The 15,164-nt window shown below is 41.0% G+C and overlaps 1 protein-coding gene and 1 long non-coding RNA gene across 4 annotated transcripts in view; one reads left to right on the top strand and one right to left on the bottom strand.

The window, feature by feature from the left end:
- The window catches only part of HTR2C (5-hydroxytryptamine receptor 2C), a 119,482-nt gene that overhangs the window by 86,195 nt on the left and 18,123 nt on the right, over nucleotides 1-15,164 (bottom strand). The window lies entirely within an intron of this gene.
- LOC119157153 lies at nucleotides 7,354-9,847 on the top strand. Its single transcript, XR_005107409.1, has 2 exons — nucleotides 7,354-7,498; nucleotides 9,629-9,847. It is a non-coding gene; the product is annotated as an uncharacterized LOC119157153 (long non-coding RNA).

Here is a 15,164-nt window from a genome sequence, read left to right as displayed (position 1 = left end):
AAGAACAAGCAGCATCAGGCCAGGTAATCTAATATTTTAAGTAACTTTACACCAGGCAGCGTAACAGTTACAAACACATTTTGATAAATGGCAGCACTCTAAAAATGAAACAGTTATGTTACCTCCATTAATTAACAGGCAATAATAGACTTCCATGTGCAGATGAGCTAACAAATGTCATCACATAAATTTTAAATTACACTGGCATCATTTTTCTCTCACACATATTTGACCCTCAAGGAAGGTTTGCATATAAAGGTCAAAGAAGGTAGCAAACACATTTCTCAATTCCCAGTTTTATTACAGTAAAGCAGCACAAATAGCAATTAAAAACACTAACTACTCAGTGAAGCTGAAATCAGCTTCATCCACACAGGTCAACAGGGGCACATCCCGCCCTGTTGATGCTTTCATGAGCCACAGTGTCTTGCTAGTAGAATCGGTCTGTGGGGCTGAAACTGTGACCTTCAGACTAGGGGCCACGGCACAACCCCCTGCTGCCACCACTACTCACCATCTCCTTAATGATTTTGGGAAAAAGCCACTGGGCCAGTGTCTGTGAGGCATACAGTTTTGAACTCATGCCTTCAGCTTGCAGGCCCTTTAGTGAACTCAGTAACTCCCAAAAGTAAAAATTAATTCACTCCTGTTGATATGTGATCCTTATGTAAAGATGAGGAAGGCAGGATGCAGGAGGCCCTAACACAGGGCTACATGACCAGCTGAAGTGTACTGAATTGAAATTAATGCATGGAGCGTGACACCAGCCTTGTTTCTAGTTACAACATAACAGCTTCCATGAGACTGTACTAGGCAGAGCTAGGTTCTGCCTATGTTCCATACACAGCTATGTTCTGTTCCAAAATTAACAGACTTCTCAGTGCCATTAAAAATAACTTCTTACTCAAGTGCTTTGTTCCACAAGTCCTGGCTGTCAGAAAACCAAGGAGTTCAGTACAGATACTGACACCAAACAGGACAATGTTCTCTGCTGGAAAACCCCTTTGGGCAAGAAGAACATCAGTAGACAGTAGATGGCAAAATCTGTGCTGGTGATGATGTGCTACTGCACAACACTCTGCAAGACCTTCAAAGCAAGGAGATCCGACAAAACAGGTATCTGAGTGTTATTCCAGGTCAAGGCTACCAAAACACACATCTAGGAACACCCACTGGCAATATTGCACTAGAAAGGAGGACTGGAGGAAGGCAGACATATTCAGCAAAGCAGGGAGCACCATACAAGTTGTTAGAAACCTCAGGAATGAGCAGGCAACCAGCAGTCATTAAACATACTGGACAGAAATATGAGTTTACAGCTCCTGAGCAACACCAAGGATTTTGAACCTAGCTGTAGTCTCTGTGTTTATGTACAGCTGCGCGTTGTTGAGATGCAAAATGTTAGAAACCAAATGCCCTGAAACACTAGAGAAAGTCAGCTAAGCACATCTGATGCAACCCAAGAAATTCTCCTGCAGTAGTTTGTTTCCCTAGCAATCACAAAAGAGAAAAAAAAAAAAAGGTTGAGCACAAAGAGGCTCCCATTTGAGCCAATGGCACACAGAAAGCAAGGCACGTTATCTTAAAGCTCTTTCATTACCAGCCAAGCTGTACGACTTGACATTTGCTGAGGACAAAGGGATGGTATATAAGTATTACTACTATGGCTTATATGGACCTAAGGCACAGGAACTTCACTAAGCGCGGGAACATGAGCCCCACAAAACCTGCAGGCAAGTCTCCCCGGGCACAGGAGAGAAAAGGTCTGAAAGTAAGGAGGCATGAACTTAATCCTGCTTTCACTTCCCCGCAAAGCTGTGTGGGAGGACAGACATTGTTCAAGCACAGAACTAAGGAGGAAAGCAGAAAAACCCCAACCACCAAAACCTAGAGATTCTAACTTCATTGAGGGTTCATAAGACATAACAGTACCAAGCAAAAATTTTTATATTTGATGCTTCAATAGCATTAAATTAATTTAGAAGACTGAAAGACATAATACTTTGAACTTTCTAGATAAAAGCACTATTGTAGTCAATCGGATGTAGAAGGGCTTTATTCTGCCAAAAATATCAGCACCATGCTGCAACGCAGAAGCCCTAAGACACGAGACCCAGCTCTGAATCAGAGCAGCTGATTCATTCAGAAACAAGGGTGCTGCACTTCTCGCCTTGATCCTTCTCACCATGCCACTGCAGCCCACTGAGAACAAAGTTCTGCTACTTATATGGCAAGTGAGAGAAAACCACTTCATTTGACAGCTTACAGAAAGGGTCATTTCTCACCAAGCTCCAGAAGAGCTGTGAGGCTTCAGTGACAACAGCTAGGAGAGCGATTGGGAGGGCAGGGTAGAAAAGGCTGGAAGAACAGGTCTTAGGTCTAGAGAACTAGAGATATTTTAGTAACTTGCTCATTATAATAATATGCAGAGTTAAAACATAACAAGAAAAACAAGACCCAGGAAAAACAAGAGCTTACATCAAAGCCAAATACTCCATGCAGCTTGCTCCCAGGAGAAAGACAGAGATAGTACCTCACAGGTCTGAATCTTAACATATAACAGCAAAAATACAGGATAAGCTTTTTTACAGAAATGACTGAAATACAGGACAGAGATGGAATTTTAATCTTAAAGTCATTTTTTTAAACAGCATTATAAATAATTCTGGTAAACATCTTGAAATACTTCTTGCTCCCACTTGCTATTATTTAATATCAAATGCATTTTTTACTTCATTTCTTTTAAGACGAAAAAAGCACAGTCCAGTTACGAGAGGTAACAGCAGTATGAGTTACTCAGATTTCTGCTTTCATATTACTTTGGGGAAAATGAAACTAGCCTAGTGTTGCCAACTGTCACAGGTTTTCCTTGCAAATCTTTAAGTATCTTGTGTCTTGGGTTTTTAAATCCAAGCCCCTTGAGACAGTAGGTCTCACGGCTGCAGGTAGAATATGAAAAATACATCTCCCAAAGGCTTCAAAAACATGAAGCGAAATATAAGTAAACTATGTATATAAAAGCAGGGTGTATTATTTTCTGAATTTTCTGATCTTAGGAACTTGACTCATGGCTCTAAAACTCTCTCAAGGCCAGTGACTTTGCATTCAGAAACTTCAACGAGAGATTCTTAAGAAGCTCCACATCCAGAACAGTTAAAATTTAAGGAAAAGGTTCAAGCTTCATATCTGACACCATCCTTCCACCACAACATTGCTTGCAGACGTCCCTGGAATAATACACTGCATTCCCCAAAGCCAGCATTTAAGTTTGCAGGGTTTCAACAAGACCTTTGTTCCCCAAACCAAACCGGCACTCTCCTGTGTTCTTGGAGCAGCAGAGAACAAGGCCTCAACGCTCCCATACACCGCGCTGTGAGCAAGCCATGGCACCTTATCCCTTTCCAGTCCAATGCAAGTGGGATCTAGTCTGGTTAAGCCACAGCTGGGGCAAGCCGGTCTCTGGGATGAATCAGATCAGGGCAAATTTCTCCTATAACACCATGGACATTCGCTCACAGAGGTAACAAACAAGTTTTCAATATAGTAAGGTGGTGGCTAATCGCTCTTGGGCAGGAAGGAACATTCACAGCAGAACCTGCAGCTGGCCAGCTGCAGGTTAGCCTGCAAAAGCAGAGGATTCCACTTGGACGTCCTGGCCTGAGAGAGCTTCTGGTGCCAAGAGACCTCATTTGCACTGGAAACGTGTTGTTTTTTTTTTTTTTTTTTCTTTAATATCTGCAGAGCAACACAGAAACAACATGAGGCAAAGTCCATACAAACTTAGTACATACACAGTTTGCACAACAAACCTCCTATACCAGCAATGCTTTTGATGTTCATGAGCCTTTTCCCTACAGATGTTGCATCAGTGCTCAGCTGAACACATATCCTTACTAGTGAGAATACCCCACACTGGAACCATTTTTCAGAGGGAATTAATCTCTGTTGCTAGCATCACAAGAGAAATTCAAGTAAAATACCAAAGAAATTCAAGTAAAACGCCCCAAAACAATTAAAATATTACAGGCACACAGAAAAGAGGCAAACCCACACACCCTAATCTTCAGTTCTTCAGGCCCACCAAGAACAGCTTACTGCACCCAGGGGCTGGCAGAATAAGCAGACAGAACTGCACTATTTTAACCCAACAGGCTGTGCTGCCTGACCATGTTTTCCCCAGATGCGAACAACTAATTGCATCATTTTTTTTTCCTTCATTTTTGTGAAAACAGAAAACAGAGACTCTTTGATATAAAATGCACGCAAATAATACATGGGCAAAGTTATAATTCTGAAAAGTCTTCTAGACAAGACGAGGACATGAAAGACTTTTATAAAGATCCTTTTACCTTGCTTGGATAAATGTTATTTAGAAGATCTCCTTATCAATACAGGTGGCACAAAGAATGTTTGCTCTGATGTACTTCACACAGAGCTATCAAAACCAAAGCCATATACACCCAGGTGTGCCTGGTGTGCTGATGTTTACGAACTTAACCTGATTTTTAAGTAACAGCAGCTGTGCACTTAAGCCTCTTCCTCTCATCCCCTCATGCTTCAACATGCCTCACTTGCAGAGCTGATACAGTGATAACAACAAACCACCAGGAAATTCCTCCATACCAAGAGTATCCTTTATTTTAGGAGGGTTTTTTGGTTCTTATGAGATCTTTCACAGACTACCAAGCTCTGCACTGTTTTGTGAGTTCTAAGAATGGACCCTGCATGGGTCTACCAGAATGCCATTAAATTGCCATTGAAAACCAAGATTTCTTCCCCATTTACTACTGTGAGCTCAGGCTTGCAGGTAATAGTTTTTATGTGTGTATGTATAGATATATATGCACAAACATGTATCTTATCTATGCATGGTTTCTATCTCAATCTATTTTTCAGTAAGAAATAACTCATAATTTATTATTCTAAAAATATCCAGGGCCGGGGGAGTAGGGAAAAGGAAAGATAATAAAACCAAACTCCTGGGTTTGGGGCATTTCCCTTATCACAATCCATGCCTCAAATCCCTGTTATATGGGAAAGGACCTTCCTACCCAGAACAATGTTTGGGCAGAATTCAGAGCTGAGCACCATCTTCTTACGTGGCTGAAAACAGTATCTTCCACCCTTCTTTTTCCCAGTGACAGATGTATCCTGGGGTACCAGTAGGTTCTTTCCAAAACAAATGTGGCACAGCTGCTATGATTTATCTTCACAGCTCATAGCTTAGAGTTACAGACAGAAAATACATGTAAGAAAGGAACATCTCTATTGAATGTTCCTACATGCTGCAAGAGTTCCCTCAGCTGCAAGGAGGATGCTGCAAATTGTCTGAAAAGGTTAAAGAAGTATCCCCAACCAACTAGCCCCAAGTGATGTTTCTCTACAAATCTTGGGGATTATCCTTGGTTTTGGAGAGTTCTGCAGCAGGAAAAGGCTCCTGCAACTGTGAATAAACAACACAGCATTGCAGGAAGGTTTTTTTTTCCAAATTACCCCATAAAATCGCTGCAGTATATGTCAAAGGTACACAAGCTTTCATAAAACAAGTCAGTAAATCAGCAACTCTTGCATGAATCTGTCCTCCGGGCCCTCTGGCCCTGGCTTTGTGTTATGCAAGTGCCAGCACCGCTCCAGGATCTCGCTCTGCAGAGCAGCATCACAGACCTCCAAGTCTGTGCCCACCCCAGTCCTTCCACTGCCACAGAGGAGACACCCACATCTGAAAGATCAGTCCTAATATAACCAACCCATAACAGCTTCATTACAGAGAAACAAGCTAGGAAACTGCAGGTAAAGGGCACTTCTGTAAGTATACTACACACGTTTTTGATTCATTTTAGTAGTAGTTACTTAGTAGCTATGTTTCACTTCAGTTTTCTGTGCCTTCTTACCTGCAGAATTTGGGTTTCTTCAAAATAGGGGAAACTAAGGCTAGCAAGTACACAAGCCATTACTGTAGACCCTTACTCCTTCTGACATTCAAAAACCCCTTTCTCTCCATCCGAGGAGATCAGTCATCACTGCTCAACGGTCTCCGCACTGAGGCTTGGATGTCCCAGGATATGGAGTGAATTCCCCACCATATCAGAGCAGTTCAGGGTGTTGCTAAACAGAAATGGAAGTTAAGGCATTTATAACCGCTTCAATGGGCTGTATTGGCATCAGGTAGGTTGTAGGCATTGTGATGTATTTATTAGGTTTTCTCCTTTGTGTAAAGGGACTAAACCAGAGGTGTGAAAAAGTAATTGCTAGCTTCTGGAAGAATGAGATGGTTCAGTTCTGCTATGTCTGTTTAATGACTAGTAAAGATTGTTTATTCCCTCATATGCTCTTGTGCCATAAAGACTGCCTCACGTATGCTCGAAGAAAATGAATCTGCTTTATCTTGACACCTCCGATAAATTCTGGCTCCATAGGAATCCTATTTACTTGTTTTACTTGCAAATGGTAAGATGTAATGAAGAGAATATTTATTACTGGAGTTGGTTGGGAATAGTTCCACAAAACTTTTTTTTCTTGCCAAAAAAATGTGTCAAGTTTGCGGGGAAACAGTTTTGATGCATTTCTCAACAGTAAGTACTGGGCAAAAATGTTGAGTAAATTTCATTTTTACAGTTTGAAAACAAAAATAATCCTGAAGTTTGAAATTACTTTTTCATTTTTTATATTTAAGAAAGGAGCAGCAAAACAAGTAATATTAAAAATTATATAGAAACCAAAGATTTCAAGACATCAAAATTACTCAAACTAATCCAAACTTCTTTCTTGTTGAGATTTTTAGTTTACATGGGCTTTTTGACATTTTTATACTTTCTGAGATTTCACACAGGAAAAAAAGAACGGACTCCTGAATAACAGTTGTGGGAAGAAAAGCTGTTTTTCCACCTAGCACTAGTTATGTTATTAGGCTAGCAGTGAAAGAGAGAGACACCATGTTACTCTCTGGATCTAACAACTTCTATCATGCTAAGATAAAAATGTGTGAACATCAACCACATGGAATACAAGTTCTTTGTTTTTCTTTTCCTAATGAACTGTGCAAAGAATGCAACATAATTATGCCTTCAGAAGAAACTACTCCACTACTAGAGATACTAAAAAAGCTCTGTTCTTTGGCTGGCACCCATCTCTGCAAACGCTGTCACAACAGCCTCCAAACTGTCACTTCAGCAACTGCCCTTCATAGGAAAAACATATTTCTTCTAATTAGACAAAATTCTAACTCTATGTTTGAAGAGTATAATTTGATCTTTTCTCTAGAAAATCGTTAACCACTTGAGTTTAATTATTAACATTTGCTTTAAAAATTCACTGAGTTAACTACCAGTTGGGCAAGTGGAGCTAGTGCTTTGGTGAGATGATACTTCTTGCTGTGGTACATGGGCACACCACCAGGGAAGGTGGTGTGGTCCGTGTCCACGTAAGAAACTACTCTGAACATCAAAGAGATGTAGCTTCTACTTCTGGGTCTGCCATTGGCTCACTGGATGATTTTAGGGTAGGTTAACCCCATTCCCTTTTCTTTCTAAATCTATTTTGTATGGTCAGGACAGGAATTGTTTGGAGCAGGGACTTCTCCCCTTTCTCTGCCTTCAGTCCCTCCGTGCTTAAATAAAGTGCCCAACACAACAGGACAATGGGGTCATCACTGCAATAACTGCTGACAAGGACGGGAAGTATCAGTACGCAGGGAACATGCTCCTGATGTTTTATCTGTAAAGTTAAGTTCCCAATATCTGAAAAAATTAATGTACAAATTCATGCCTAGGTAGGACTTAAATGTCAAGGTTACTCATGCTCAGCTCCTGCAGGGCTTGGAGCAGCAAGAAACCTGCTTCCTGAAAGCACCTGGTCTTCTGGGATAAAACTGAATGGTACTGATTCCTCAATGGAAACCTTTCAGAGAAATAGAAATCTGTGATTTATTCAGCAACAAACAGGTTTTCAAACAGCATTGCAAACACCGAATGCATAGACACACGCTTCCACTTGGTCTCAGTTATAAAATGCAGTGATTTACAAATCCAGGCCACCCAGACACAGTGGGGTGATGCAGAGTACAGGAAAATCCCTTTTTTCAAATGCAGAAAAATATCACCAGAAAGTTATTTTCTCAAAAAAGCTTGGGAGTTTGATTTTTAAAAACCCACACACCAACAAAAACAAACAAACAAAAAAACCCAACCCTGCAGACAATTACTATTTTTGGTTTAAATTAGACAAGTACATGTGTTCAATGCTTCTTTTAAAAGTAAACAGAAACAAGGTTCTATGGGAGTTTTTTGGTGTTGTGGGCACCATTTGTCATAGTATGATGGGTGAGCACTTCCATGTTAAAGATTTCCTGAGTTCTTTTAAATTCTCCAGCTGGTATTTGCTGCAGTGTTTCAGATAAGCAGAAATGTGTGAAACTCCCCAGGAAACTGAAGGGCTCCAGCACCAGCTATTTGGATACTAACTCCCAACATTTTTGCTTCACAGCAAAGGAATATAACAAAATTTACCTTTTCATTACCAGATTTGACACACTTCAGCAGCCTCTAAAAAAATCAGTGTTATAAAGGAGCTAGCTAAAAAATCTCTCCAAGTTCCCAGTGTCATATGATATTTTTTGTTGAATAAAGACATAAACTTACACAAGAACTTCTACGTAAACTGTAATGTCAGACTGCATAAGACTCAGGTGCTTTTGTTATTTCTGCATTTGGTAAATACAGGCATAACAATTCCTGAAGTCCTTCGGCTTTTACAAACAGGTATGATTGACAGCCTCAAAATGCTCTGCTTTTCATAACAACCGTGATTGACAGCCCCTTGGTGTATAGCCCAGTCAGCCTAACAATGTTATTGTTCTCTCATAATTACCTGATAATTTTTTTCAATGTGCTGCTGTTAGTTGTGGTTCAACTAAGAGTCCTCAGAACTTTTCAAAAGTTCATTTAACTTGCATTGATTTTGAGCTGCCTTCCTGCAAGCCTGATTCTGTGGTAGCGCTGGGATTGCAGACGTTAGTGCCCAAGGTGCATTGGGTCTCTGTCTACCTGTAATTGACACTTTCCCTGGAAAAGAGAAAATATTAAAGCCCAACTATGTAGCAATCCACGTGTCATTTTCACATATATCACCTGCACAGTTTTTGTACAAAGGGAAATGTTTCTTAACTTAATAGTCCCTAGAGCAGAAGAATATAGCTAGTAGCTGGTATGCCCCTAGGGCCGGAGCCGTGCGCAGGATGCGTGCCTGTAGCTGAGCTCAGTTCAGCGCAGTCCATGACTCCCAAGCTGCTCAAGATGGCAGCTTGTTTCACTCCTGCAGAAAGTAATAATTGAGATTTTCCTGTCTTACAGAAAGATCACCCTCAAGAACACTTAGCCAGGGACCAACTTGTCACTAGCAGACAATCAGATCCAGTAAGGTCACTTTTCTGAGCATTTCCTGGTACCTACAAAATAAAATGAATTATGTTCTTTTTATATGAAGCGAGTCAGCGGTAGTGTTGTATACTAGAGAATGACAATCCTTGTTAGAAAGTGTTCAACCCTTTTACCCTTGTACTAAACATAAATCCAAGCTGGCATTGTTCTGAAATTTTAAAGTGTACTTTTTTTATCTCTGTCTTGGTTTTCAGGTAGGATGGAAGCAGGCAGGGCAGAAAAATGAAAACTCACATTGTCTCAGACTTCCAGCTGAGGAAGACTTAAGAATCTTCTGGGGTTTTTTTGCACACCTATAGAACTGAACTTGGCAGAGCAGCTTGAAGTTGAACTAAATGTTACTCCCACGTCAAAGCACTATTGGGAATAAACCTTAGTCTGGGTGGTTAGTTTGCCAATTACAAACCACAACACTTACTTCGGAAACTTCGTGAATGTTTCTTCTTCAGTGTGTTGAAATAAATTATAAAACCCACCTACCTTACAAGAAAGGAAAAAAAAAGATTTCTGTTGGAGGGCTATTAAAAGTATATTATCGTATTATATTTTATTTAGTTACTCTTAAAAGGACCCATAAAAGAAAAATGCCCTTGAGGAATGTTCAGTCTGGGTCTTTCCAAACCTTTCCAGTTCTACACTGGGGAGCTGAAAATAGTCAGTAGGTATCAGGAGAAAGCCGAGTGTCCTTCTGGGACTTCGCTTTTTGAAATCAGAACTGTGTACCTTGAGCACAGTTTTGCAGTTCACCGATTTGGTTGCCTTTTCAAGAAGTAAAAAGTCCAAGAATGAGCCTAAAGTTTGGCCTCTGCATCAATGTATGTTATGCATCACCAAACATACTATAGATCCAAGGCTTGGAGCTGCATACATAACACTGAAGTTTTATGTTCACATTTACTGCAAATGAAAGCAGGTACACAATGGAGAGATTGTATAGCTAAATGGGCTAATTCTGCTCATAATTTGTTCACACAGATTTAGGGGCTACGTGGGGGCCACTAGAACTGTTGGACCTTTATTCTTTGCTAACTTACTTTCCAGTACTTCTGAATTTTATCAACATATTTATAGAGCAGGCCATTTAAATAATATATTATCTGTACCCCTGACCCCAGCCTCTAATTATCCACAGAGCTAGTTCCATTATTGAGTATTTTTCCCATACTGTAAACATACCAGGCATTTTCTAAAAGTTGGTTTGGGGTTGATAAATTGTGTGCAGCATGATAGTAAGGTAATGAATCACTGCAATGATAGTGCACTGCCTCACTACAGACTGAGGAAACTACACATTGCATACTAGATACAAAGCAGAGGATAAAAAATTCAGCCATCTGTGACTTAATGTAAACACCATGAGCAAGAGCTAAAAGCAGCTTCTCACAGATCTTAAGTCAATGGTATTTCTGACCCATTTTCTCAAGGACTTTCAGGATGCTTTACTGAGTTCTCAGCCTGTCATCCTCCAGTGCCTCACCTCCAGATTGGGCTCAGAGGCTCCTGCCATCTACTGCAATCATCCCAGCAAGTCTGTTTTGGCACCTAAAGCTCTGTTCTTCCACATGCACCCAAGCTTTGGTTGCTCACTGAAACGCGTGTCAGAGAACAGAATAACCACCATCCAGGCAAACCCTTTTTGGGGCACAGAGAGGGTAAGGAGGACCCATGCTTAATACTTTGGGACCTACCCCACCACCAGGAGCAAGAAAGAAGTTTTCAAACAGATGAGAGTAACATACTTCGCTGCTATCTAAGGCACAGCGATGACTGGGAAACAGGCACCCAAAAAATAGCATTTTCAAACCAGCAGAGAGGCTGGTTTGCACAGAGTAACAGTCTTTTGTGGATCCAGAATGCTTTAAAAATCTTTAAAGCAGCTGGACTCCTTCTGGTGCTTCATATGAGATCCCAGACATTTCCCTAGCACACACCGACCCCTACCAGGCACATTGTCTCTTGGATCCTGTCATTCCTACGCTTCACAGATGCATGGTTAGTTTTGAGCAATTGTGCTGTATGGGAGAGTAAGATGAAGAAAGTATTTCATGTATTTTTAGGATTAGAAATGCAGAACAGAAGCCACATCAACAGCCAATTCTTCACAGACCACCAGCTGTCCACAAACAAGCTGAAGAAAATCCTGCATATGGAAGAAGTGTTAGTACCATCTAACAACAGTTCATATCAAACAGCTACATAACTACAGCATGCGTTGTACTAGATATATTGAACTAAGACAAATTAATGCTCAGTTTTGAGGTGTCTTCTCTGCAGTGGGTGGGATAAGCTTTTCCTTCAGCTTTTGCTGTGTTTCACTTCATTTGCCTCATCCCACTCCCACCAGTTCTACTCCACAATCCCATAAACCCCAAATGAAACTCCAGAAAACAATTAGATAAATTCATTATTTCTTACTTGATGCATCTTACTGATTCGTCTACATTTATTCAATGTGTTCATGGTCCTGACAGCAGTTTTGATGGCCCACACTTTCACTCCAATTTTATAACGACAGAGAAGTCTTTAGCACTGTTCTATGTTTCATTTTGGAAGAAATTGAGTACTGTTGTGAGTCAAGGCAGTCTTAAATCTTGACTAAATTACTTTTGTTCTCTCTAATTATGACTTTACCAACAGATACGCTTCCAGCATCCTCTTCCCATTCATATTTCCTTGCAATCACATACTAAAATCAGATGCTAATGAATCAGAATTTATCTAATTTCCAATTTTACTAATTATTTATCAGATCAGCTAAATCAGTTTCATTTAGAATTACAGGCTTAGTTACATAAGATGGATTTTTCTCTTTATTAAAAATGTTAAGCTGCCTAAAAGTAACTAATATACCAAATTTTAATCTCTGTTCAAGGTCCAAATACATTATTAAAAAGTGATCTTAAATTGGCAAGAACATGCTTATTCTAGATATATCCTTTTAACTCAAAATGAATTAAACAAGAATGAAAAAAGCAAATTGTGTTATTGAGTATAACAGACCCTGCAAAATCACACTGAAGCATTTTAACATTCCAGAGACAACACTGAAACCAGCCTGCTTTTGTATCTTCAAATATACCATGACATACGAACATACTAATCTTGCCAACAAATGAGACAAAAGTTAAGGTGCTGAAAGACGCGTAGACCTTCAGCTGCCAGAGGTTAGCTCCAGAGGTGGCAATTGCAGGAGCGGGCTGGAAACTAGGACCATGCGTGGCAATCAGTTAGCTGAGGGGAATGTGCTCGAGCTTGTCTAGACAACAATTAACATGATGAGACATGTTTACAGAGCACAGGGGAGTGGGAGACGGATGGCGCCAAGGATGGCGCCAAGGAAAGGTAACACCTTGCTGTTAATTGATGGTAGTTAACCACCAATCGGGGATTGCCTAGGATGCAATGCTTAGCTTCAAGAACCAATCTGTTTAAAACTCGCGGCTTCTGAAAGTGTATATAAACTCGTGCTTCTGTACATTAAATTGACATTTGCTTGCATCAAGCTGCGTCCCGTCTCCTCATTCGCCACAGGCAATGGTGCAGGTATCAAAGAACAGCATTGGTGTCAGAGCCTGGCAGGTGGGACACTGCGCCCCGTGGTCACACCAGCTCCAGGAAGGGGCCAGCTCCACTGCCTGTTGTACACTGTTCCTTCATTAGATCTAATCATCTATATCAGAACCTAATATAGATTAGATAACCCCAAAACATTGCTTTTTTTAAAGTGTGTTTGTATTACTTAAAGAAAATTACCTTTCCCTGTAACAAATAATATGGAACATCCGCTCTTCACAGGTGTGCTCCCAGCCTTAAAACCACAACTGAGCATTTCCCCAGATGACTCCCTGTTGCATTTATCACCTGCCCTTACATTTTCCAATCTTCCACGTATGGGAAGGCAACCTAAATAACTACAATAACATCTTCTGATATCATTTCCCTGAAGCAACCCCCTTCCACCCTTACAGGTTTCCTAAATCTGAGGTAGCTCTGCACAGAACAAGCAAGTACGGTGTGCAATTGGGGAGCAAAGCTGCTTGGCTCCAGAGGGAGCAGCTCACGCCATTAGTTCAGGAGTCTCCAGCCTCTCCTGCTGTGCATCACTCATACCTGAGCCTGATTTCCCCCAAAACAAAATCATACCACTTGCTCTTTGCAGATTAGCACTTGACTGTTTAATCCGTATTTCTCTACTTCAGTTCACCAAGCAAAACCGAGTACTTTGGGTCTTTTCAGTCACCATAAATCCCATCACTATTCACAACAGAAACACACTGCTGGTTTTTTTGGTTTTGTGGACAGTTTTACTAGCCTGAGGATTTTGGGGCATTGCAGCAAAGTGGAAGAGAACGGAGCAAAGACATTATTTTTGTCCCATTTCCAGGCAGAGTGGCAGAGAGCCAGTTCTCAGAAACCAATTGATTCATGCTTGTCTCAAGTCCCAGCACCCTGGTGAAAAGCTGTCAGAGGGCAGCCAAAATAGTACAATTGCTTCACCTACTGCCAAACACTGATACAAAAGGCCACTCTGTTTCAATCACAAACAAAAGCAAGCAACTGTCACAGAGCAAGCAGCCTTCCCTGAGATTCAGATTGCACCCAGAAGTTCACCAAGCAGTAAGTCATTGCTGTAAATCAACACGACCAGTCAGCACATCTCTATCTCAATGAAATTCTGATGCTTTTCCACCAGCCTCAGGACCATGGGTCGGCTTGACCCAAGGCAGCACTGGTGAGCTGCACAGCGAGGTGGAGAGTCACGTTGAAGAAGCTTTTCCACAAGATCCTCAGCAGGTCTTGCTTTAAGACAGGCTTGAAGGTGTCCTTTGGCTAACGCTGCCAACTTTGCAGTTACACACCTGACCAGTGGCAGGAGTTGTACAAGCTGCCAAAATGGGAGGAGAAGAAAGAGCAAAATGGAGAACACCATAGTCTGAGTTTCTTTTGGCTTTGAAGCCTTAGGAACCAGCTTGTGTCAGATACAGAGAGAAATGGGACTATAATTTAGACATATTCTTTCTTTAAGGGAACTAATTCAACAGACTGTATTTTAAAGCATCCTTAAGACACCAGCATCTTGGTATATCTTCACAGGAAAAAATCTACAGAAAGACTGGCAGCTAATTTAGCAAGACTCCTTCACTAAAAGTGCTTATGAAGCAACTCAATTATCCATGGACTCCCAGACAGCCTTTGAGCCACACAATGTCCATACAACGCTGGTAAACACACTTGTATTCGATTTACAAGTAAATAAATCAAGACCTATCCTGGAAATAAAATTCAAGAGAAGCAGCAGAGCAAACTATGTACCCCAGCTAGGTTCATCCCTGGTTTCTCACTACAGAAAGCCTGGACTGCACACATTTGACATTTTCAAGCTTTTTGCTCAGCCACGAGAGCAAAGCACAACCTTCAGCTGGAACTCTTCCATAACCACTCTGCTTGCCAGACTAGAAGCAGTAACAGAAAGGCAGAAAATAGAGACAGATGATAAAATTAAGATAGTCGGGAATGTATTTAACAGAGTTTTCATGCTTCAGTGCTGTTCCATCAGATACCTGAGGGAAAGCATGACTTTGAGCATGTTTTGGGCTGGCTATTCATCACTTGGAAGTAAGCTCTATCAGTTCACCAGCCCGGCTTGTTTTCTTTTTTCCCTTTTCCCCCCACCAGCTGGGATGTTCACTGTTTAATTAGTGTGTTGAGTTAATTCAATAATGGGTTCAG

This window comes from Falco rusticolus, chromosome 14, assembly GCF_015220075.1.
Source record: "Falco rusticolus isolate bFalRus1 chromosome 14, bFalRus1.pri, whole genome shotgun sequence".
Classification (NCBI taxonomy): domain Eukaryota; kingdom Metazoa; phylum Chordata; class Aves; order Falconiformes; family Falconidae; genus Falco; species Falco rusticolus.
Note: the sequence above shows the minus strand (reverse complement) of the source record. Positions and strands in the feature narration are given on the sequence as shown.